This window comes from Macrotis lagotis, chromosome 3, assembly GCF_037893015.1.
Source record: "Macrotis lagotis isolate mMagLag1 chromosome 3, bilby.v1.9.chrom.fasta, whole genome shotgun sequence".
NCBI lineage: Eukaryota > Metazoa > Chordata > Mammalia > Peramelemorphia > Peramelidae > Macrotis > Macrotis lagotis.
This window is the reverse complement of record NC_133660.1, coordinates 125,925,360-125,952,509: the sequence shown is the minus strand read 5'-3', so window position 1 is coordinate 125,952,509 and position 27,150 is coordinate 125,925,360. Positions and strand designations below refer to the sequence as shown.

General features: G+C 37.7%; 1 pseudogene; it reads right to left on the bottom strand.

Annotated features, from left to right (window-relative positions):
- Positions 1 to 22,893: 22,893 nt before the first annotated feature.
- Positions 22,894 to 26,626, bottom strand: LOC141516229 (small ribosomal subunit protein eS19 pseudogene; annotated as a pseudogene).
- Positions 26,627 to 27,150: the final 524 nt, after the last annotated feature.

Below are 27,150 nucleotides of genomic sequence, written 5' to 3'. Positions count from 1 at the left end.
AGTTTTTGACACACCTGGTAGAACTTGTCTCAAGGACTCCACTTTTTCATTGACCATCACTTCTAGAATAATGCCAATTTCTACAGATGGTAGAGAGGGCACCATCCCATAGTAAGAACCTCACTTTTACCACCACCATCACATCCCTGATTAGGCAGCCTATCACTTATTCTATACCCTCACCTTATTGCCTCTTTTTTCCCCATTTTCCTCAAAATTTCCTCCTTGAGTTCATGTCCCCCCATTTCCCTAAAAGTATTTCATACATTTTAAAACATTCTGAGAAGGGAGTACATGGACTTCACCAGGCTGTCAAAGGGACCAATCATACAGGGGAAAAAAGGTTAAGAACTTCTGATCTTGATTAACCCCCCTCATCAGTCTAATATTAAGATGAAGAAATTAAGTCTCAAAAGGTAAATTAATCTGTCCAAGAAAGAGCTAGAATTTTTTTCTTTTTTCTTTTTTAAATATTTATTCTCATTTTGTACAAATAATGTTTTTATATACATTAATAAAATATTCTTGTTTTAGAGTAAATAAAGTACCCCTCCACCCAAAAACATAGACTCACTTGAGCAATAAAGTAAATGGGAGAGAAAAAATTTAAAAAAATAATAGTAGTAATTGTAGGTACGACCAAGTAGTGCAGTGGATGGAGCACCAGCCCTGGAGCCAGGAGCACCCGGGCCCAAATCTGGCCCCATACATCCAACAATCACCCAGCTGTGTGACATGCAAACCACCCCAACCCCACTGCCCTGCAAAAACCAAAAAAAAGAAAAAAAAGACCCAAAATAAAATAAAATAATAATAATGATAGTAGGGGTGGCCAGGTGGTGGACAGAGCATTGGCCCTTGAACCAGGAGCACCCAGGTCCAAATCCAGCCTCAGCCCCAAGGATTACCCTGCTATGTGGCCCCAGGCTGCCACCCAGCCCCATTTACCCTGCACCCCCCCCCCAAATAATAATAATAATAATAATAATAATAATAATAATAATAATAATAATAATAATAAATGTACTTCAGTCTGTGTTCCAATACCACCAACTCTGTCGTGGGTGGATCACATTCTTTATGATAAGTCCATCACAAAAGTTACTTCCATATTTTTTCAACATTGCCATTGCTGATCGCAACTCCCTCCTTTTGTATTTCTCCACTACAATGTACTATATTTTCTCTCTCCTTTCACTCTGACTCTGCTGTAGGGTAGCTGAATGGTGCAGCAGACAGATCCCTGGCCCTTCAGCCAAGAGGCCCCAAGCCCTCATACCACCCCTTAGGCCCAGCATCCACCTGGCCCTATGGTCCTGGACAGGCCATCCAATCCCAGCCCCTTGCAGGAAGTAAAAAAGAAAATGTGTTATATCTGACCACTCTTCCCCCATGGTCAATCCTCTTCTCCATCATTCACATCCCCACCCCTTCCCCCTGTCCCCCCTCTCTCCTTCTTAATCCAGATGTCTATACCCCATTGAGTATACATGCTGTTTCCTCACCTAGCCACCTCTGATGAGAGTGAAGATTTCCTCATTCCCCCTTGCCTTCCCCCTTCCATATCATTGCAATAGCTCATTGTAATAAATAAAAATCTTATTATATGAAATATCTTGGCCTATTCCCCCCCTTTTTCTTTCTCCCATTACATTTCCCTTTTTTCTATTGACTCCATTTTTACACCATATTTTATCTTCAAATTCAGCTTTCTCCTGTGCTTCATCTATAAAAGCTCCTTCTACCTGCTCTGTTAATTGAGAAGGTTCATATGAGTATTATCAGTGTCATTTTTCTATACAGGAATACATGCAGTTCATCATCATTAAGTCCCTCATATTTTCCCCTTCTCCTCCAATCTCTATGCTTCACCTGAGTCCTATATTTGAAGATCAAACCTTCTGTTCAGCTCTGGCCATTCCAACAGAACATTTGAAATTCCCCTGGTTCATTGAAAGTCCATCTTTTTCCCTGGAAGAGGACATTCAGTTTTGCTGGGTAGTTGATTCTCAGTTGCATTCTAAGCTCTTTTGCCTTCCGGTATATTATATTCCAAGCCCTGAATATAGTTGCTGCTAAGTCCTGTGAGATCCTGATTGCAGCTCCACTTGGCTATAATATTCCTGGGGGTAGTTTGTTTTGGATCTCTTTCTCGAGAAGATCGGTGGATTCTCTCAATTTCTATTTTGCCCTCTGCTTCTAGGATATCAGTGCAATTTTCCTGTAGTAATTCTTTGAAAATGATGTCAAGGCTCTTTTCCTGATCATGACTTTCAGGTATTCCAATAATTTGTAAATTATCTTTCCTAAGGGGCAGCTAGGTGGTGTAGTGGATAAAGCACCGGCCTTGGAGTCAGGAGTACCTTGGTTCAAATCCAGTCTCAGACACTTAATAATTACCTAGCTGTGTGGCCTTGGGCAAGCCACTTAACCCCATTTGCCTTGCAAAAAAAAAACCTAAAAAAAAATTATCTTTCCTAAATCTGTTTTCCATATCAGTTGTTTTTTCAATGAGATGTTTCACATTTTCTTCTAATTTTTCATTCTTTTGGTTTTGAAGTATCAAGTCCTGATTTCTAGTAAAATCAGCCATCTCCCTGAGTTCTATTCTTTGTCTGAAGGATTTGTTTTTCCTCAGAGAGCTTTCTTATCTCTTTTTTCATCTGGCCAATTCTGCTTTTTAAAACATTCTTCTCCTCAATAACTTTTTTGAACTATTTTATCCATTTGACCTAAGCTGGTTTTTAAGCAGGCTATTTTCTTCAGCATTTTTTTGGATTTCTTTGACTAAGCTGCCGACTTCATTTTCATGTTTTTCCTGCATCTCTCTCCTTTCTTTCCCAGTTTTTCTCCTATCTCCCTCATTTGATTTTCAAAGTCTTTTTTGAGCTCTGTCATAGCCTGAGCTCAATTTCTGTTTTTCTTGGAGTCTTTAGATGCAAGAGCTTGTGCTTCCTCATCTTCAGATTGAATGTTTTGATCTTTCTTGACCTCACAGGCAAAATATTTCTCAACGGTGTTCCTCTTTTTTCTCTATTTACTCATTTTCCCCAGCCTGAGCCTGGTTTTGGGGTACTTCCTGAGCTTTTGGGACACTCTCACAAGGATCTCAGTGTGTGAGGCTCTGTCCTCCCTCCTGGTCTGTGAATGACCATATACGCTCCCCTCTGCCATGGGGCTGAGGTGGGGGGGGGCCCTGCTCTTCTATGGGGGGGCCTAGATCAGGATCTGAATGTGGTCAGAACCCCAGAGTCCTGTTCCAGGGGCAGAGGACAGAGCTCTGCAGTCCCTCTCTCCACTCCCCTCCCTGGGCTCAATGGGCTCATGCCCTGGGGGCTCCTGCTTACAGGCTCTGCCTGCTTCTGTTTCCTAGATCTGAGCTGCCTTGGCCCTCAGGGCTGGGCTTCATGTGCTCACTCTGGCAGAGGTCCCCCCCCATTCCCCTCCAACCCCGGGGAGCAGAACCTTTCTGCTCTTTTCCAGGTTACCTTGAGTAGGAGAACTGCTTCACTGGGTCCCTCTGTGGGTTCTGTCTCTCGAAAATTTAGTTAGAGTCCTTAGTTTATAAGTTTTATGAGAGAGCACCTAAGAGAGGATACTCTCTTGTTGCCATCTGGGCTCTGCCCCCAAAGATCATTTCCCAGAGCTAGAATTTGAATCTAACTCCACTTGAGTCTATGGATTATTTTATTGTCACACAGCTGCTGATTAGTTTTGAATTATGTGGTGAAACCTTAGCTTGGCGGGGAGGGAGAGATGTTTAGAAAGAATTCTGAACTTTTCTTGGGTCATTGATAATTCCAAAACCATTTTGTTTCTGAGTTTGAGATAGAATAGTGGGAAGACTCTGGATACTTCTGAAAAATATCTGAGTATATACTCTTATTTTGTTTATTTTCCCCACCCTAAAGAAACTCTATTCCAGGTCAAAGAAAAAATCAGCTATTTATCAGCACTCCAAGGAGTGGAGAAAGGTAAAAAATTGTATAGTATTTTCTCAATAACTCTGGACACCTTTTCTCTGTTAGAACCCAATGTTACATGTCAGGGTGGAAATAAATCTATTATTATAATACCTTGTCAATGAGAAATACTGCCTTTTCCAAATGAAGAAAGACAAAGGAGGCAGAGAGAAGTGGAAGAAATCATAGCCAGTTGGGACTTTCACAGATCACCCATTGCTATCTAGTCTTTTGCCTGACCAAGTTCAGAAACATGCCAACTTACAAAAAGAATTAGGTGTTATCAAGATTCTACAAGGTAAGTATGAGTCTGGCACAGGGGGACATCCACTGTCATTCCAACAGAACTGCTGTTCCTCCCCAGAACATTTCACTCAGAAGTGCTGTCGTTGGTAGGAGAAGCTGATAAAGTTCATATGACTTGTATGACAGTTAACAGAGTACACTATTAGAGGAGTGCAGTATTAGTACCCTTCAGGAGGATGACACCTTTAGATTTGGAAGATAACCTTGGAGCTCATCATGTCCAATTTAATCATTTTACAGATGTAAGAATGCTCTTGGACAGCCTTGAGATTCTCTGATTCCTGATTGACTGAAAGACTCCTGAACTGTGACATTTTGTGCTTATAAAAAATTACAGACTCATAGGAAAAAGGAATAAAAATTCACTAAGGACATTTTGTCCTTCATTCTTTCCTCCAGAGCCATCTGGGTCCAGTGGTCAGATAATGATCAGGATGATTAGAGAAAGCCATGAGAAAAAGAAGGTGTAAACTTTGCAATGGGTAATGGAAATCCCTGGAACCCATAGGCAAATGAGGAAAGTCAGTCTCCCAAAATGTCCCTTGATCCCTATCACTGCCATCTCCAGAGATTATTGGAGTGACATTCTTTGGAGAGATCATGCTTTCCTTGGTTGAGCTGAGATTATTTTTTTCTTGCTCCAGAGCTGAAGATCTCATTTATGCATCCATTTCCAATATGTATTTTACTGCTGGTTTGGATAAAGGCTTGCTCACCCTCTATGATTGTCTTTTGAGTAACAAATATTTGGTGACAAAAAAAGTAAGCTAACCAAGAGAAAGCTGTTACTATCCTCACTAGAGCAACAAGGGGAAGCAGACCTCTTAAAAAAACATTGTACTTCTAGACTTCAAATCTCTAATGTATAATAATTATAATTCTAGGTCATGTCTCCCTTTTGGAGACAGGAGAACAGAGGCCTGAGAACTAAGTCACAGTCCTCCTATTAAACTCAAAGGTAGAAATTACAGTCTTCCTTGGATATATGTAGTGAGGCATTCAGATTTTGTCTAAATACATCCAATGTCCCAATGTCCACAGTTTAAACTCTTACATAGATTATTAATAAATTGAGTCTCACCATTTAGTGACTTTACCAAGGGTCAATGGGCAGAACCTGCATATGAACCCTGGTCTCCTGTTTGTAAATTTATTGCTTAAGGTTGAGGAAGGCATACAATATCATGTTTATGGTTCAACTATGAGGGTTCTGCATAGTTTGTGAATAGCATGAAGAAATTGCGAAATTTCAGAGCATAAAAATTTTCTGAAGGGGGAGGAGAAAGAGGAAGCACTGACTTCAAGTCAAATTTGGTCCTGATAAGTAATAATTGTTGACATTTATACAGGGCTTGAAAGTTCACAAAGCATTTTACATTCATATTATTTGATTCCCTCAATGAACCTGGTATATAATTACTATATGTACAATTCTCTCCATTTTTTCAGATGAGGACATTGAGATCCAAAGAGTTTGATTATTATTAAGAGGCAATGGTGGGATCTGAACCCAATCGGCTCAGATTGCAAATTTAATGCTCTTTTCCTTGAGTGATCCCAATTTTATATAAGGAGAATAGATTGTTGTTAAAGGACAGCAAGTTCTTTCTACAAGATAATGTCAAACCCAGAATTGTTTGAGGTGCTTGACTCATAATAAACTGGACCTGGGTTAGGGGGCACCTCTTCTCCCAAAGGAACTCCCTCCATCAATGTACACCTATACCTGCCCTGCACATTATACTCTTGGTTACTTAGAAATCTGATGTCTTGTCTAGATATCTAGTAGGTATCAGAGTCAGGATTTGAACACAGGTCTTCTTAACTGCTAAGGCAGATTACTATTAATTTGTCAACAAACAATTATAAATATGCATGTGTTTAGCTAGTCTATAGGTTCAGAGGTGAAGGAAATTTCAAAAATCATCGAACAATAAGAAAACTGAAGATCAATCATATTAAGTGATTTGCCAATGACTGACCAGGAGGTTGTGGAGAGTAGAATTTGAACCCATATGACTCCATGTCCAGTGCTCTTTTCACAGCCCATCACCATCATCATCATCTTCATCACCACCACCATCACCACCATCTCAACATCAGCATCACCAACACCATCCTCATCAAAGTAGAGACAGCCAAGTGGTATAATGAAGAGTGCTCTGAGCTTAGTTTAAGTTTGTCTTTCTCCAGACATTTCTTAACTGTGTGACCCTGGGCAAATCACTTAGCTACCATCCTTTAACCGGTTTTCTCTTTTCACTCATTCACCCCTCAATTAATCTCTAAACATTTTTTAAGGACTTACTATGAATTGGTCACTGTGCTAAGCACTGGAGAAACAAAAAGAGACAAAAAGAAAAAAGACCTTGCCCTCAAGGGAGATCACAATCACACTCCACCCCACCCTCTACCCCAGCCTGGATTCTGGATTCCTTCTTGCTGAATTTCTTCACATATTGTGGTGAGGATTCTTGTCCTGATGTGGGTTGAATTGATGCTATTGGGATCTCTTCTACTTCCAAGATTCTATGACGTTAGAGCTTCTGGAACAATAGGGCATGAAGACTAAAAGACCTGAAAATGTTGTCCCTTGAGCAAGTGCTGTAGGCAAATAAGCTCTACGATCCCACAGAAACCAATTACTACAGTAAATCTTAGGCACTTTTGCTTTGAAAATGCTTTCAACTATGCTAGTGAGAGAGGTTGGAGTTAATTCCATAATGCATTAGGCACTTGTGGAAAAGCTAAGGATTTTTTCCTCTACCTCAAATGACTTTCAGTTAAGGAGCACATATAACTCGTAGCAGCTGTGAGTACAAGCAATGATGTGTGTGTGTGTGTGTGTGTGTGTGTGTGTGTGTGCATACATATATATATATATATATATATATATATATATATATATATATATATATATATATGCACATATTAAAAGACTGGGCTTTCTCATCTTGGCCCAGTCCTACTCAGACTGGTACAAGAGTTTTGTCCTTCTGCATTCCTTTTTTTTTTTTTTTTTTTTTTTTTTTTTTTTAGGTTTTTGCAAGGCAAATGGGGTTAAGTGGCTTGCCTAAGGCCACACAGCTAGGTAATTATTAAGTGTCTGAGTTTGGATTTGAACTCAGGTACTCCTGACTCCAGGGCTGGTACTCTATCCACTGCACCACCTAGCCGCCCCTCTTCTGCATTTCTGAACTATGTTAATTCTCTCCTTTCACAGCCTGGTTACACAGCCATCTAGATTTCATAATTGGAGGGCAAGTTTTACCATTTTAATACAGACCTTAGTTTGGTGAACTGATCAGTCTAGCCTTCTGGAGCTCAGAACTTCTGAGCTCAAGAAATCCATCAGATTCCCCAGTGCAAGCCTGAGGGGTTCATATAGTACCAAGGGTCAAAATTCCAGCAGTAATTCTAGAGAGGATCAAAATATCTTGTGGAAATGTCCTGCTAGCAAGGAAAATTTCTCCAGGGCCTTATATCCCTAAATAAAATAAGCTTGGAGAAAGAATGTCTATGCTAACTAGAGTAAATTTTGTAATTTCTCCTTTTACCAAAAAAAAGTGTTTCTTATGAATTTAGAATGTTGTTTGGGGTACAGAGAAATTGAGTGACACATAGTCAGTTCACACAGCCAGAGACAGAATTTAAACTGAAATTTTCTTGACTCCCCAGGTCAGCTCTTTGTCCATTTGACTAGTACTGTCACCCTCAAATAGAAATGGGGGCCACTAGTTGACTTAGTTTCAAAATGTGATGTTAATTAGATTTTAATGGGTTTTTAAATGATTTTTGTATGTATACTTTATTATATTTTAATTAATTTTGTTAGATATTTCTCAATTACATTTCTTTTTTCTTTTTTGCAAGGCAATGAGGTCTAGTGGCTTGCCCAAAGTATCTGAGATCACTTTTGACTCAGGACCTCCTGACTCCAGGACCAGTGGTCTATTCACTGCACCACCTAGCTGCACCTCCCAATTACATTTCAATCTGGTTTCCACAGCACTTGAAAATGTTGGGGTTGGGGGTATGACACTCCTACATTCCTACTTGCTGCCTTCCTCCAAGGCATATAGCATCAAAGACCATGTAAGGTACATTAGCAGCTATCTGTACTGGGAGGGGAAGTTTCTTCTCTGGAGCTTCCTATCTAGACTAATGAAATCACAAGTCCAAGTCAAAACCAAACTATAAATTTGGCAAACATCAACAAACATGAAGCTCACAATGTACAAAGAAGAACAAAAAGAGGAATTGTGCATGAACCTGTGAACTTGGGGTGCATAGTTAGGAGAACTCTTTCATTCTATTGTCTGATATGTATATTTTTGATTTCTGTTTTGCCATTGGCTTGGACAAATTGATTCTTTAAATATGTACCCACATATAAAACAAATCAATTGTCCTCTTTGTGGTCACCTTCTGAGGTTTTTTCCTGAGTATTTTTAGAGTTTTATTAACACTCTTTTTTCCTTTCTTTCCACTAACTCTGTCTCCCATCCCCAACCTTGCCCTCCAAATATGAAATCTAAATGGTACAGTGGATAGAGCTTTGGGTATGCAGTCAGAAAGATCTGAGTTCAAATTTGATCTGTCTCTAACTAGCTCTGTGACCACGAACAAGTCACTTCACTTTGACTTCATTTTCTCAACCATTAAATGGGGATAATAAAAATAGGACATCCCTTCCAGAGTTGAGGTAAGGATCAAATGAGATATTTGTAAAATGTTTAGTATAAATGCTTTTATCCTTCCTACCTTCCTCTTTAACAAATACAGTTATGCAAAGTAAATCAACAAATTGGTTTGGTTGCTCTTGAAGCACCTCACTGCATTCCTTATCAGGCAGGAACCTAATGAGAAATCACTCTCAAAGCATCCAAATCTGCCTTTCCTAGTTTTGTTCTCCAACTAGTCCAGTAGACTTTAGATATTGTCTACTAAGAGAATGAACTCATTTCTTCCATTTCTCTAAAACTTTCCATGTCCTTAGGCAGCAGCCCTGTGGATAGAGCTCTGGGTCTGGAGTCAGAGAGATTTGAATAAAAATGTGACCTCAAAAACTAACTGTGTGACCTTGAACAAGTCACTTCACCTCTGCTTGCCTCTGTTTTTTTCAGCTGTAAAATAAGGGTAATAATAATATCTATCTCCCAAAGTTATTGTGAGGACCAAATGGGATATTTGAAAAGTGCTAGCACAGAGTTGACACTTTTTAAGTTCCTTTTCCTTCCCCTGCCTTCCCTTTTCTCCCTGGAACTTCTCTTTTCCAAGGCATGCTTGCTCTTCTGTTCCCTCCAATCTCCTCCAAGACTTTGCTCCATTGCTCTCTCGTGCATATTCAATATTTCCACCAGGATAATACAATGAAAAGAGGATGTTTGATTTGGAGATAAAGATATATGCCTTCCCTGTATGATCTTAGATAAGCTACAAGTTCTGGGCTTCATTTTCCATATCTATAAAATAAGGGTTAAAGACAAAGTGACACCAAGATCTCTTCCTTTGATTTCTGCAATATCCTTCTCTTTGGTCTAAAAATATGCTTGTGTCTCCCCAATTCTTAAATAAAACAACAAAACCCCCCACATTCCTTTGACCCTTCCATGCCCTCAGGTCATCATTCTATATCTCTCCTGGCATAATGGAAAAAAGCATGAAATTTGGGGTCAAAAGATCTGAGTTTTAGGGGCGGCTAGGTAGCATAGTGGATAAAGCACCAGCCTTGGAGTCAGGAGTACCTGGGTTCAAATCTGATCTCAGACACTTAATAATTACCTAGCTGTGTGGCCTTAGGCAAGCCACTTAACCCCATTTGCCTTGCAAAAACCTAAAAAAGAAAAATCTGAGTTTGAATAGTTGACTTGGCAATGACATTGAACAAGTCACTACCCTCTTTCCATATCAGTTTTCCCCATGTACAAAATGACGGTGTTTGTTCTGATCTTTTCTTTCTCTCAATCTAAGAGTCTTCAATCTTTTGCTTCTGGACCACTCCTTAACCTTTACAGTAGAGGAACCTGCTCTCCAAGAGGCAAGAGGACCTGACCCCAGGGGACTCAGGATAGTGGGTGATTGGGAGAGTAAGTCCAGAGCTCATTTTTCTACATTAAAAAAAACATGCAACGAATAGACCTATCACAAGATGGAATATTAGTACACTGTTGATGGAAAATACTACAAAGATATTAAATGAGTTACATGAAGCCTATAATAGTTTGGTCCAAACTGGATTAAAATGAAATTGGGAAATATTTTTAAAAAACAATTAAAATATGTTAAAATATTTCAGTCATTTTTCAGTCATGTCTGACCGTTCATGACCCCATTTCTTGGCAAAGACACCGGAATGGCTTACCATTTCCTTCTTCAGTTCATTGTCTAAAGCTGAATTTGAACATATGAAGATGATTCTTCCTAATTCCAAACCTAGTGCTCTATCTACTGTGGCACCTATTTACCTACATTAAAATATAGATTATGCTAATATGTGATTTTCTAAGTCAACATGCACCTGCAGGAATCCCAATGCTTGTTTTAGTGGTACCTCTCCCCTGTTTATTTAAGATTGATGCCACTGGGTCATGGATCCATGAGGTTTGTTTGAGGCAGTCTAGGGATAATCATAGCAGGGGAGATACTGCTGATGAAAGGGTTCAGAAGAATTGAGCAATGGTCCAAGATTAACAATCTGATAACAGGAAATAGAGGTAAATTCTATGGGCAGAAATCAGTGTCTGGAATAGACACAGGGTCAAAATCTGGATCGAAATAAAACTACAAAAAAAAATGCTAGAAATTGGCGAGATCTGCCCCCAAGGTAATAAAAATGGACTTTTTACAAAAAAGTTCTCTCAATTTGTTGTCCTCAATTTTCTTAAGGGTTGAGTTAAGACAAAAGAGAAGACAATTTAACATAACTACACATTTAAGTGCAGATTCTGGCTTCAAACTCATCACCCCTGATTCCAAAACTCGGAGTTTGTTTGTTTGATAAAATAAGTTTTCTTGATGTCTTTTGTTTTTCCATCATAGTAATTTTGGGATGTTGTTCCTTCTTCAACCTCCTTTAAGCTCTTGGCTACCACACTTGGAAAAATAGCTTTCAGACCTGATTAAGTGTAAATGAAATGTAAGAGAATCAATCTCTTTATAGAAAACTTTCAGTTGTCACTCAAATCAAACTTAGTTTCAGGGAATACATATTAGATAAAAATTATATTAATGTCATGAAGGTGAGAAAGCCTTGACCAAAGATAATTCTTTATTCAACATCAGAAAATTCATCCTGGGGAAAATGGCATAAAAGTAACAAATGTTACTTTTTTAGTAACCTTTTAGTCAAAGGAGATAGCTACTCTATAGCATTTTTATACATTTGTCCTATGGGAAAACCATTTCAATGTAATGAGTATGGGAAAGTCTTCCACCATTATGAGAACCTCAATAAATCTAAGAAAATTCATACCACAAAGAAATCATTTGCTTGTGTAGCAGTTGTATGTGGGTGTGTGAGGAAAGTGAAGGTGGGATCTGGTGATCAGGTTTGTCCAGGCACTCCTATTTCCCCCTTCACCATTCTACTAACTTGTTTCCCAGATTAGTTTCCTGGTATAAACACTTTTTTCTCCATTCTGAGTAGCATAGGTGGATCTTTAACTGTCTTTGAACCTTTTATTAGTTCCAAGCCCACAACTAGAGTCAAACTTGTAAACCACCCAGAGTCAGATCTATTTCTATCTTTTCTCTTTTCCCCTCAATTGCTTCCAGCCCCCTGCTTTCCCAATCAGTAAACTAACAAATGCCACAGAGTAAACATTTAAAAACAAAGAAAGGTTCTCAAAAGAAGAAATCCAAGATAGCGATTACCAAATGGAAAAAATTACTAATAATCAGTCATCTTGGCAGAGATGACAAGGAAAGTGACAATTATTGGAGAGACTGGGAAAATAGACATATTAATGCTTTATTGATGAAGCTGTAAATTGGTCTAGCCTTTACAGAGAGCAATTTGGAACTACTAAACTGTGCATACCTGTTGACTTGGGGATATTTATAAGTAGCTCTTTTTGTAGTAGCAAAGTACTGTAAGGGAGTAATCTATGGTTTGGGGAATGGCTGAACAAATTATGGTAAAGGAATATATGGAAGACTATTGTACCCTAAGAAATGATGAAAAGGATGGTTTCAGAAAAACCAGAAATGACTTATATGAACAGATATAAAGTGAAGTGAGCAGAATCAGGAGACAATTTATGCAATAGCAACACTATTAAAATAAAGAACTTTGAAGGGGCAGCTTGGTGGCAGTGGATAGAGCACTGACCCTAGACTCAGGAGGACCAGAGTTCAAATATGACCTCAGGCACTTAATAATTATCTAGCTGTATGACCTTGGGCAAGTCACTCAACCCCATTGCCTTGCAAATTAAAAAAAACTAAATAAATGCACAGAGATAAAGAACTTTGAAAGATAATACTAATCAACTCTGATCAACCATGATTCCAAAGGTCCAGTGATGAAACATGTTATTCATCTTCTTATAAAGAGGTGATTGACTCAATTACAGAAGGGGATAGATATTTTAGAACTGATCAATATGAGAATTTGTTTTGCTTGACTATATGCATATGTATTTATTGCAAGCTTTCTTTTAACTTTTATTTAGCAGTTTTCATTTCCTTTTCCATTTGTTGTTGTTGTTGTTGCCAGTGGGTAAGACAAGTCATGGGGAGAGGGGTTAAAATATTGTTATTTGAAAAAAAATTGATTAAAAAAAGATTGAGACAAAGTTGAAAAATAAAACTAAAAAAAATGTGTATATGTATGCATTTCCCATGACTAGAGGAAAAGGTTTCAGTCCTATGATGGAGTTTAAGGGAAGAGAGAAGGTAAAAGATTAACAACCTGAGATCTTTAGGGGAGAAATTACTCTTCAATTCTGATCCCTTTCTTTCTGGCAATTATATCTGCCAGTGATTTCAATGCCCCAGCTCTCTCTCTCTCTCTCTCTCTCTCTCTGTATATACATATACATATACATATATATATAATATATATATATATATGTATATATCTTCTTTTATGTTTGTTTAAACTTAAAAAATTAATTCTAAGCATGACCAAATACATTGAGCATTTACATATGTAAATAAGAACAGAAAAATGATTAGACATGAAATTATGAATATGGGGCTGTTAATGAATAAATGATCAAATATATAAATAAGTGGTTTAAAAAATAAATACAAATTTTAACCATTCATTTGAAAAAAATATTCAGTTTGTAGGAAAACACAATTGTAAACAATTTTGATATATTCCCTTACTCCTTAACAGGTTAAAAAAATCTTCTGAAGTGCCACAAAATTTAATGTTTTAAAGAATAAAGAAAATAATGTTAAGTCCTTTTTTATTTATAGAAAAAATGGAAAAAAGAAAAATAAAATCTACTATAAAATCTGGACCTGTGGTTTACCAAAGGAAACAGACAATTCTTAGATTACTACCTGGGAACCCTAACAGGATAACTTTTTCAGGGTCATGAAGGCAGAATAATCAGACAGGGCACATGGAGCCAGAACTCCCTATCTCTGAAAAAGAACCTCTACCCACCAGAGCAAAATTTTTGTTTTCACCTTGTAATGTTTTCACTCTTATAACTTCATTCATTAGTTTTAAAGAATGCATTCATCCATGCCCATCCATTAAGAAAGATCTAAGCAAATTATGACATGTGACAGTTATGGAATAATATTGTACCATAAGTAATGATGAAATGGATGATTTCAGGAGAAACTCAACAAACTGATCAATACAATGGCCAGTCAGTTCTAGAGGGCTGATGACAGAATATGCCATCCACTTACCTCATAAGAAAGAAATGAAGGAGCACAATGAAACACAAAGAGGCAATGTGCAAATTTGTCTTGCTTTTGTATGGTCAGGAAGACTTGAGTTTAAATCTGGTCTCAGATACTTAACTAATGTGTGCTCATGGGTAAGTCTTCTCATCTGTAAAACCAAATGGAAGGGGAGGCTAGCTGGTGCAGTGGATAGAGCACCGGCCCTGGAGTCAGGAGTACCTGAGTTCAAATCCGACCTCAGACATTTAATAATTACCTAGCTGTGTGGCCTTGGGAAAGCCACTTAACCCCATTTGCCTTACAAAAAAAAAAAAACTAAAAAAAAAAAAAACTAAATGGAGAAGGAAATGGCAAATCACTCCAGTAGCTCTGTTAAGAAAATCCTAAACTGGGCCAGAAAGAGTAGGATATGACTGAAAATTCATTGTGTAACAGAAGCAGTTAACTGGTGCTGTGGATAAAGTTCTGGACCTGTAGTCAGGAAGAACTGAATTTGAATCTAGCCACAAAACCTTACTAGTTTTGTAACACTGGGCAAGTCACTTAATCTGTTTCCCTCAGTTACTTCATTTATAAAATGGGCATAAAAATAGCACCTGCTTCCCAAGGTTGAGGGGAGAGCAAATGAGATAATATTTATAAAGCACTCATCATAGTGTCTGATCCATAGTAATAAATGCTAGCTATTATTACATTCAGCATTATTCATTTATTTATTTATTTATTTATTTTGGGGGGGGGGGTGTTGCAAGGCAATGGAGTTAAGTGATTTGCCCAGGATCACACAGGTAATTATTGAACTCAGATCCTTCTGACTCCAGGGTCGGTGCTCTATCCACTGCCCCACTTAGCTGCCCTGTATTTTCATTATTATCGTTAGCAAGAATATAGTCCATCAAGTCAACTTTGAAACCTTTAAGTAAGCTTACTAATATACTTAAAAAGAAAAATAAGCTGTACATAATAAAGACCTGCAGTTTTGAATACAATCCCCCCCCCCCCGTTCTACTATGTTTATGCAAATGACTATTTAGTATTAGTTAAGTTTAGAACAATTTTTTTCTAAAGATAGAGAATAAGATAAGAAACAGGTAAACAGCTTGATGACAATTATTGGGACCCTAGACAAACCAGCAAAATATGAGAAGTTTGTCTTATTGCCCACCTGGTTTTCTCCTCTTTCACCTCCTATTCTCTCTCTTAGAGATTCTTTAGGTTGTTTGTATTCTGTCTAAATCTCTCCATTACTGCATCTCATCCAGGCTTGCCCTTCCTGACATACTACTTGCCCTCTCAGTCACCTCTCCCTTTCTCCACTTCCTTTTCATCATCAAAACATCTTTTCTTCTCTATGTTCCACCAAGAAACCTTCTATCCCTCTCAGATCACATTGGATATTAAGAGGAAACCATTTATGGTTAAAGTGGTTCACACAAAGCTGTAAATGACTAGCAAATAATTCCTTGGTTCAGTGCTTCTGAATAGTACAAACCCTTCTATTCCTCCTAGGTAAGAACAGCAACTTGGCACCCCACTTCTGGAAGGCTGTCAACCCCTAAGCACATCAGAGCTTTGAACTCCTACTTTTTAAGTAGGGCTGTAAAAAGTTCCCTGATCTGTTGAAAGAAGAGAACGATTTATACAATAACAACCATGTGAAAATGAACAGTTTTGAAAGACTGGTCAAGACAGTGATTCATTATGATTCCAAAGGACCACTGTTGAAGAATATTACCCACATGCTGATAAACAGGTGATGGATTATAAATATGCAGCAAACGGATAGTTTTGGAAATGACCAATGTAGGAATTTTCTGTGTGACAATTCATATTTGTTACAAGGCTTTTCTTTTTCTTTCCCCTCCAGGGGTAGTAGAGGTGGTAGGAGAGGTGGAAGAGAAGGATGAGGGAGGGAGAAAAAAATTAATGCTTGTTGAGTGGGGAAAAAATTAAATATAAATAAGAAGTTTCCTGTTCTGAAAATGGTAGCATTTCCATCATCTTATCCATCATAGGGACCCTTAATAAATAAGCTTTGCTTCTATCCTCACCTCTGAGAACTAAAGTCAGGTTACATAATAAGTTTAATTTGATGCCTTTTAAGAACTCAAGAAGATCCTATTGCTGCTATTGCTGAATTCCTAATTTGATTGCTGAATAGGCATCTGAGAAATTTTTCCGGATCAATCTGGATTGATGATTAAATGATTAAATGATAATTGATGATTAAAAATGGAAATAGATATTACTAGCTTCTTTCTCTGTGGAATATACTCAGGATAATGGACTAACATTCATTTCATATATATATATATGTGCATTATATATATATATATATATATATATATAATCTTTTACAAAGCAAGATTTATTTCATAAGATAGATATATATATATATATGCAAATAATCAAACTTATCCTCCTGATATGAAGAAGGTTTAATTTTTCTCTTCCCTTGTATCACCTCAGGCTCCAAGGGAGGGAAAGGGAATTAGGTTCATATGTTAGCTCAGTTCTATAGATCACAGCTCCATTTCCACATCTTTCAAGGTATTCCCCAGTTCCATCTTCAACCTTTGCTTTTCTAGACCTCCCTGCCAGACAGGCTTGCTCCAACATTCCACCTGGAATCCTGACTTCAGTTGGAAATAGAGAAGGACAAATGAAGGACAGATAAGAATTATTATGTTTACTGTCAGATGCTATCATTATTCATTTTGTTTCATTGCTTCAGTTTATTATTTTTTGGTAACAAAGAAAAGTTTGGGAGACAGGAAAGGTTTGTTGGAAAGTTTCAGGTATTAAAAAAATTAAAAAGTAACAAGAAGTCAATTTTAATGACTTGACTTTTAAAAGACTTAAATTTACTTAAAAGTAAATGGAGATAATGGTTTAATAATTCTCTGTTGTATTTAGCTCTAAAACTAAACTGGCACTTGATCAGAAAAAAAACAAATTACTCACTTATAAAAGGTCAGTCCTAGAGGATATTCACCTAGAAGCAGGTGAACTTTTTCTTAGATACCCAAGCACAAAACTGCCAGGTCCATTTCTTGAAGCCAAGAGGAAAAGGGCAAAAAGTGAGGGAAGGATGTCCTTCCCCTCTCATTAGTTCAGTTCATGACATCTGTCCTGGGGGTGAATCGTGACCTTCAACTTCTGGACATAGCAGCAAGGTGGGGGCCTTTCCCCTGGAACTCTGCTCCCAATATTTATATCTTGCTCCCCAGCAGCTAATCTTCCTGTTTTCCTCTTGTCCACCCCACCCTCTTTGCCACCTTCCCCCAGTCTTAGTTTTATCAATGTGTTCCTGGATTTGGTTTGACTTTTGTGGACCAGATATAAGGTAAAGCCAAATCCAGGAAAACACTGATAAAGCTAAGACTGGGGAAGATGGCACTGAGAGAAGGGTGGACAATAGGAAATGAGAACTGTAGGAGGCAGGTCAGAGCTGAGCATGAGATCTATAATACTTCAACAGCCTTGACGCTCCTCCTCATCACTATGTCCTCAACCTTTCTGATCAGAAGTTGAGCCCCAAAACTCCACATAAGGAGAGAATTCAACTCAAGTATCTCATTTTTCACCTGACTGAACTACTTAAGGATTTCTCTGACTTTTCCACCATCCCCCCAAGTTGGGTACCTTTCCCACCCATCCCCTCAGTTTCTAAATTTCTTCTTTGCCTATTGTCTTGCCCCAGTAGATTGTAAGGTCCTGGAGAGCAAGGACTGTCATTTTTAAAATTTGTATCCCCAGTGCTTAATACAGTACATAGAAGACACTTAATAAATGTTCATTAATTATGAGAAACTGAAGTAGGGGAACAGAATTGTCTTTCAGAATTTCACTGTTCCTTGAAAGAATGGAGTAGTTGACAGAAAAGGGGCCTCATAGTAAGACTTTTCATTTCCCAATGTCCCAAATATTGTATGTAAAAAACCATTTTTATGAATTTTATTTGGCAAGATTGTCTAAATGTCCCCTTTGTTAACAGTACTTTGAGGTGAGTATAATAGTTGGTAATACCCTTCTAAGTCAGTGAGGCAGTAATACATCTAGAATTCAAAGTGCAGAGAATTTTCTGAAATTCTTAACTCTGAATCTACCATATAAAATCTTACATTTAGATTCATATTAAAAATGTATTTAAATTGATGATCTTTTAAAAATAATTTTGCACCCTTTTACTCAGTTAACTCCCTCCAGGACACAGTAGCCTTCCAGGATAACAAATTAGGATACACAAACAAAACAAATTCACACATTGTCTGTATCTGAAAATAAGTCTCATTATGCACCTCTAATCCATACCTGTCTACCTAGAAGTGAGAGGCATGACTCATCAGACTTCTGGAGCTAGGACTGATCACTGCATTTATTGGAATTTTTGCCTTTCAACATTGTTTTTCTTTATATTATTACTCTCCTAGTTCTGCTCCATTCTTAAAAAGTTCATACTACCCTTATTCTCTGAAATTATCTTCTGTCATTTCTTGTGGTATAATGATATTCCATTAAATTGGGAACCAAGTTTCCAGTCAATCTGGATCATTTTGTGGGAGACTCTCCTACCTGGCAGAGAGAATGTGATGATCTGACTCTACAAACCTGCTTTGTATAGGAGAGACAGTCTTCACTTTGTAAAGGAGAGACAGTCTTCATTCCTTCTTCAAGAAAGATTCACATGGTTATTGCTACTCTTCCGACTTTACTCTAGGCAGGAGACATCCCTTATTTCTATTTTTGTGTCTTTCCTGTTGTATTCTAATCTGTAGAATTTCTCTTATTTCTGTTTGTTACTTGCTTGATGAATATGTTTACCTTATTCATTATTTGTGATGATATTTTTTGTAAACCGAATTTTTTGGAAAAGAGTCAAACTGGTGAGCATATACTAATGGGCTACTACCCTTGAGTCATCAGAAAAGTGATATTGAACCAAAATGTTTGTACTGAATCAAAACCATGCCCAAAGAAAGCAATGGGGGGGGTGGGAATTAGGTATAATTTTCTCAACTAATATTCTCTCCCTAAAAATAGAATGGTCAATCTCATGCCTTTTGCTTCATTCAAACAAGTTTCCCTTGATCAGTAGTGGGCAAGATTCCAGAGGCTGGATTACAGTTTGGAAAACATCAGAAAGGTGAGTACCTTGTATGAGACAGATAAGAATTATTATGTTTACTGTCAGATGCTATCATTATTCATTTTGTTTCATTGCTTCAGTTTATTATTTTTTGGTAACAAAGAAAAGTTTGGGAGACAGGAAAGGTTTGTTGGAAAGTTTCAGGTATTAAAAAAATTAAAAAGTAACAAGAAGTCAATTTTAATGACTTGACTTTTAAAAGACTTAAATTTACTTAAAAGTAAATGGAGATAATGGTTTAATAATTCTCTGTTGTATTTAGCTCTAAAACTAAACTGGCACTTGATCAGAAAAAAAACAAATTACTCACTTATAAAAGGTCAGTCCTAGAGGATATTCACCTAGAAGCAGGTGAACTTTTTCTTAGATATCCAAAGCTAGAAAGAGGCTTCAGAGAAAAAGAATTAGGAGACCTGTGTGCTAGTTATAGCTCTTAACTGGCTCTGTGACCCTCAGTATATTAACTTAGTTACAGAGTCTAAGAGTTTAGCAGGTACCAGAGGCCACTTAGCACCTGTATCTGAAGAAATTGTTGAAAGCCTACTAGAAACTGAAAACAGAGTATGGTGTTGAGTATGCAAAGACAAAAATAAATCATCCTTGCACGCAAGAAATCACCCAACTAATGGTCAAGTGGCCTTTTTTTTTCTGACTTTAGGGGAGAGTGAGGCCACAACCTCCCAAGGTACCCCATTCCACCATGGCTGGTCCAAGCCCAGCCTGTCCCTTTCTACTCTACCATATGGGTCCAACAGTCCCCAACCCTGGGGCTCACTTATTTAATTTTATGCCAATACATATACTATTGCAGTTGGTGCAGTATTAAAGCTGAATGAATATGGATATTAAGTGATTTGATGGGAAAATTGATGTCATGAAAATGCCACACAGGCATTTTTCATTTAAAAGCCTTAAAGTCAAAGTATCAGATCTTATGGTCCCAAGCCAGGAGAACAGCATCATTAGCACATTTACATTAGCATGAGAGCAATCAAATCTGAGGTTGCTCTCCTCTTGGCCTGGTGAGTCAGAAACCCTGACAGCTATTTAGGACAGTGCTGCACAGGCCAGTCTGCCAAGGGGGAAAAAAAAAAAGGTTTTTACTCTGATTAGACAGCTGCATATTCATTTTAAATGGTTAAGCTGGGAGAGTACTTGGAGCATTTTAAGATAGATCCTCTGTGTTTCCTGGCTTTGCACAGATGACCTTGTGCATATCCAAAGGTCTCAGTGACAACCTCGTCTCCTGGCAAGGTGGCAGAAACAATATCTACAGTAATGGCAGAAGAATACATATCAGGGAGAGGCTTCCAGAAAGAGTAGTCTGACTGTTATACCAATAAATTGGTACTGGAGTTTGATTGGGTAATGCCAAGCAAAGTGAATTGGAAAACAATTAGTAATCTTTCAATTTTTTTCTACATTTTAAATGGCATTTTATTTTTTCCAATTACATGTAAAGACAATTATAACATTCATTTTTAAATTAGATTTTGAGTTCCATATTTTTTCCTCCTCCCCTAAGACTGTAAGCAATTTGATATGGGTTATGTATAGGCAATCATGTAAAACATATTTCTACATTAGTCATGTTGTAAAAAAGAAGAAATGACACAAAAAGGGGAAAATACAGAAAGTGAAAATTGTAGGCTTTGATTTTTATCCAGACTCCGTACTTCTTTCTCTGAATGTGTATAGCATCTTCCATCATGAGTCTTTTGAAATTGTCTTAGATTATTGTATTATTGAGAAAAGCTAAGTCTATTATAGTTGATCATTGTACAATGTTGCTGTTACTGTGTACAATATTCTTCTTGTTCTACTCACTTCAGTCAGTATCAATTCATGTAAGTCTTTCCAGGTCAAACTTTTGTCTTGATCAGATTTAACTACAGTTATTAACAGACTACATTAAATGATTCTGTTAATGCACACCATGACTCTTCTAGGTTTTGTACTGCGTTCTCTATAAGAATAGACAAACTATACTGGAACTATTTTATATGATACATTTATTTTTTTTTCTTTGGGAAGATCTAGCTAGCAGTCATAACTTTTACTAGAATTGGAACCATCCTGAATTGCTAACATTGAAGTTTGTTAGGAGACAAAAGAATGTGAGAATGAAAACTATATTGCCTCCTAATAAGAGATTTGGCTTCCTCTACAAAGAACTGAGTCTAAGCCAAATGTGGCTGAATGCAGGTCAAAAGTGGCACCTGGTCTTCTATTTCCAGTTGTGTGGTTCCTCCAGCAAGATAGTCATTACCCTCAAGAACTTCATTCTAATAGGAAAAGATAACATATATAACAGAAGGGTGGCTATTTTAGAGTTTCTGTGGCTTAAATATTTTTCTTGTTGTTAGAGCAGAAAAGTGGAGGAGAAAAGGGAAGGCATGATATGGTCTGGTTTGGAAATTGTAGGAGGAATAGTGTGGTGGGACTGTGATCAACAAGCAAGACTGTCCTACCCTGTTAAGGGTCTTATATGCTATTAAATTTTTTTTCAACCAATGAGCATTTTTTTCCTTCTCTCCCACAGGAAAAAAAGAAAAAACCTGCAACAAACATAAGCAAAATAAATCACCATATTGGCCATAAAGAAAAATGTATAAGACTTTACATCGTCATAATAGAGGATGACAAACACAGGAAAGTGGGGACCAGAGAAAGGTGTTTGTCAATCTGAATTCCCCACCTCAGAACCAGAGAAGGGGAAGTGGGGAGAAAGAAGCATATGTATCAAGCATCATAACATAATGTTGGCAGAAGAATGATATGTTGTTTTTTTTTGTTTTTAGATTTTTGCAAGGCAAATGGGGTTAAGTGGCTTGCCCAAGGCCACACAGCTAGGTAATTATTAAGTGTCTGAGACTGGATTTGAACCCAGGTACTCCTGATTCCAGGCCAGTGCTTTATCCACTGCACCACCTAGCTGCCCCCCCGGAATGATATGTTAAGCCTCTCTCCAGAGCACATATAGTGAATGCACCCCTGCAATCAGAAGCCCTGAACTCTCCTGATAAGAAGGTGCAAGTGTTGGGTTAGAGATGGAGGTTAGAGTGCAGAAGCATGGCAGCATGAGGCTAGAAGAGGAGTCATTGCTGAGAGTCATTTTTTTCAAAAACAAAAAGAATCACTGAAATTTTGTCACAAATTTCTCCTATTTGTCTGATATTTAACTTTGGAGGTCCCCAGTATATATAAACTTTTAGCCAGCAATTTAGAAACCCTGAGCTAGCATCAAATTACCTGCTACCAAATCAGCTTTATAAATTATGATGTCAATAGTATATCAATGATGTCAATAAACATCAATAGATCACAAATTTATTAGATGACAACTCTAAGATCACAGATCTTTAGGTATAGGGTCTTTAGAGAAACAAGACTAACAACTTATTTGATAAGTCTCAGGGAATTGCCTAAGGCAGCAGTTAAGAAGGGAACTTAATTACTAGACAAGTTCACAAACTAGGATATGAAATCTTACAGCATCCAATTTTATTTAATTATTTTTGATAATCTAATGCCAAGTTTAGTTTTTCTTTTTTTAAAGTTGTATTAAAAATAGAATAGTTTCAAATTTTTAAAAAAGTGCTGTATTAATGCATTTTGCTTTTATGACTATTAACTCCATTTCATATGTGATTAAATGTTTCTGAAGGAGTGTAGACTGTTGAAGGAGTCAGGGAGGTTGGTTACATTGGAGATTTTTTAAAGTTTTTTTGGTTTTTTTTTGCAAGGCAAATGGGTTAAGTGGCTTGCCCAAGGCCACTCAGCTAGGTAATTATTAAGTGTCTGAGGCCCCATTTGAACTCAGGTACTCCTGACTACAGGGCCAGTGCTCTATGCACTGTGCCACCTAGCCACCCCGGCTTACATTGGTTTTTAAGAGAACTATAACCGGGAATTGGGGGGTGGGGCAGCAGCAAGCGTCAACAGGGGGCTACTGCACCTTCATATACACGTGTATGAATATGTATGCACACATGTGTATGTTTGTTTGTGAATATATAGAAGCACATGTGAGTTTATCTGTTTGAATGTATGTATGAATAGGCAATGGCCCCAGCCAACATCTAATGACTGCCACTTCCCTGCCTTGGGATTATAGTCCTCTTAAAAACTAGGGTATGGTGATACCCTAGAGAGGTGTGTGTGTGTGTGTGTGTGTGTGTGTGTGTGTGTGTGTGTGTGTGTAATATATCCCAGAGAGTGCAATTCTAGGTTCTTATACTTTCTTTTAAACTCCTCTTCCAGTACTTCAATTGGGGAATGGCTTAGCAAACACTATTGTTCTATTAGAAACCAGGAGGGATGGGATTTCAGGGAAGCCTGGAGGGATTTGCATGAACTGATGCTGAGTGAGATGAGCAGAACCAGAAAAACACTGTACATCCAAACAGCAACATGGGAGTGATGTTCAACCTTGAAGGACTTGCTCATTCCATCAGTGTAACAATCAGGAACAATATTGGGCTGTCTGCAAAGGAGAGTGCCATCTGTATCCAGATAAGGAGCTGTGGAATTTGAACAAAGTGCAAGGACAATCCCCTTTAATTTAGAAAAAAACAGATATCTTATTGTCTGATCTTGTTACCTCTGAGACTTCTATTCTCTTCTTTAAGGATATGATTTCTCTCTCATAACACCCAAATTGGATCAAGGTACCACATGGAAACAAAGTAAAGACTGACAGAGTGCTTTCCGGGGGGGGGGGGAAGCAAGATTGGGGGAAAAATTGTAAAACTCAAATAATATCATTAATAAAAATAAATTAAAAAAAGAAAAAATAAACTCCTCTTCAAGATCCACTTTCTGTGGTTTAGAGTAATTTTGCTTAGGATTAACCCTCCCCTTAATCTACCATCCCTTTTATTCCATTCCTTCTCTTTCCCTCTTGCTTGCATATTGAGTGAACAATTGTGCACAAATTCCTTCCTCTTTTGATAGTTCAGATGAAAGTGAGGTTTCTATGTTGCCCTTTCTCCAATCTCCTTCTTCCTTACTTATGAGATAATCTCCCCACCCTTTCTCTCTCTTCTACCCCTTCCTCCAGTGTTATTTTCTTAGTTTATTCCCTCTTCTTTTCATATCATCAAAACATACCAAAACCATTTTCGGGCCTCTGTCTCCCTCTATGTCCCTGGATGATGATAGGGTTCTGAGGGAATACATGCATCATTTTCTTGTATTTATATGTAAACAGTTTATCCTTATTTAGTCCCTGATGATTGCTCACTCTGATTTATCTTTCTATGCTCTTGATTCCTATGTTTGTATTTCAAAGTTTCTATGCAACTCTGGTCTTTTCATCAGAGATGCTTGGAAGTCTTTTTATTTGAAGATCTATTTTCCCCCTGTAGGATTAGATTTAATCTTTATGGGTAAATTATTCTTAGTTCAAAGACAAAATAGTTTGTTTCCTGGATTTTCCAATCAGGACTTAGTCTGGTGTATTTTCTAGATCTTTGAGAGGAGTTGTAGGGGAGAATCGATTGTTTTATCTCCTTGTGCTCTGCCATCTTAGATGGTCTCTTCATTACCTTAATGTATCATTTTTAAAGTCACTTCTCTAATGATGAGTATTTAATTTTTAAAGGGATCTCTTCTTCTATTTTTGACTTTCTTGTAGAACATAATTTTTAAAAATGGATATAATTTTATTCTGTGTTCCAAATTCTATCCCTCCCCTCTCCTTGATACAGTAAATAATCAGATATAGGTTATACATTGTATCATGCAAAACATTTCCATATTAGTCAATTTATTCAAAAAGACTTGAATAAAAGAAGAGAAAGAAAGTGAAACAACATGTTTCAATCTATATTCTAATAATATCAGTTCTTTCTCTGGAGGCAGATAGTATGTTTCATTATTAGTCCTTTAGGATTGTATTAGATGATTGTAGTGCTGAAAATAGCTAAATCATTCATAGTTCTTCATCATATAATATTGCTGTTACTATGTACAGGTTCTGCTCACTTCATCTTGCATCAGTTCATGTAAATCTTTCCAGACTTTTCTGAAACCATCTTGCTTGTCCTTTCCTACAGCACAGTAAGATTCTATCATATTCACAATCACATACCACAGCTAGTTTAGTCATCACCCAATTGATGAATATCCCTTAGATTTTCAATTCTTTCTCACCACCAAAAGAACTGTGACAACTATTTTTTTTAGGAAGAACAAGGCATTTATTAATGAATCTTATGTGGTGTGTCCTAATGTTTCTTGTTGGCAGCTGCCACCTGTCCCACAAATCTGTCCAGGTCTCTCTGTCCCTGAGGTGTCACCTTCCGGCCCCCATCCTGGTCCTTCTCCACCATCTTGAGGACTTCCAGGGCTTGCAGGACCCTCCGGACCATGATCTTGGAGCCCCTGCTGTGGCTGGGCATGACCCCGTTTCCCTGGCGCCCCCCATAGATCTTGGTCATGGAGCTGACTCCGGCGCCGCCGCGCAGGTACAGGTGGTGGGCGGTGGAGGCAGCCCGGGGGTAGAAACATTTCTCGTCATAGGGCGCCAGCTCCTTGTGCTTGGCCAGCTTGACCGTGCCCACCCACTTGGGGACTTTCAGCTTCCCTGACTTCTTCAGGAAGGCGGCCAGCGCCTGCAAGAACTCCTGCTGGTTTACGTCCTTCACTGTGACTCCGGGCATTGTACGGGATCCACGCGGCAAACCAGGGGAAAAAGGTGTGACAACATCCCCTCTCCCCCTTTTTATGTCTTTAGAATATTAAAAAAAAAAAAATTGGTATTGCTAGATCAAAGAGTTTTATAGTTGTATAACCCTCTGGGGAATAGTTCTACATGGCTCTCCAGAATGGTTGAATCAGGTGATTCATACTTAAAAGGGGAGTCTCTGGGTTAAAGGGCACAAGCATTTTTTCTGACTTTCTACGCACAAGTACAAATTGCTATCTGTAATAGTGCACTAATCTTTATTGGCATTAACAGTTTTACGTACCCATTTTATTCCAGTCCCTTGAACATTGACTTATTTCCATCTTTTGTCATTGATGATGTTCAGGATGTCAAATAAAAACTCAAAGCTACCTTTTACAAGGAAGATGTCACATGGCACTCATACCTATGCTACTTTTCCCTCTGTCTAGACACAAACTTTATCAAGGAATATTTTGTGGAGAAAATTGAGAAAATTCTTCTTCCTACTACCAGAGAATGTGATGGTCAAAAGCACTTACAGGGAGATATAGAGATGACTAAATTTAACTGGGGAAAAAAAAGCTTCACAAGAAGTTTCTCTGAAAAAAATTTCATTTCAAGATATTCATATTTTTAAAAAGTAATTTCCTTATTGATAAATGATCCAAAGTAGTCTAGTTATCAATAACTATATAAAAATGCTCTAAATTTTTAATAGAGAAAGGCAAATTAAAGCAAGTTTGTGATTCCACCTTCCATCCATCAGATTGGCAAAAATAATGAGGAAAATCACAAACACTGGAAGTCATAAGTTGTTTGTGGAGTAGTGAATTAATACAATCATTTTGGAAAACACTTTGGAATTACACACCAGAAGTTGCTAAACTTAGCAATATCAGCAATATCAATCACTTAACCTTAACACCTCACAAAAACAAAAAACAAAAACAAACTGATGCAAAGTAGAGTGAGCAAAATCAGAACAATTTACAAAATAACATTTGAAATGTAAAGAACCTAGCAATATCAGAGATTAGATTTTACAATATTTACAGTTTTACAATATTAATAACAACTCTTTGTTGTGGCAAAAATGGATGTCTAGGGGTGGCTAAGTGGTGCAGTGGATAGAGCACCAGCCCAAGAGTACATGGGTTCAAATCTGGCCTCAGACACTTAATAATTAC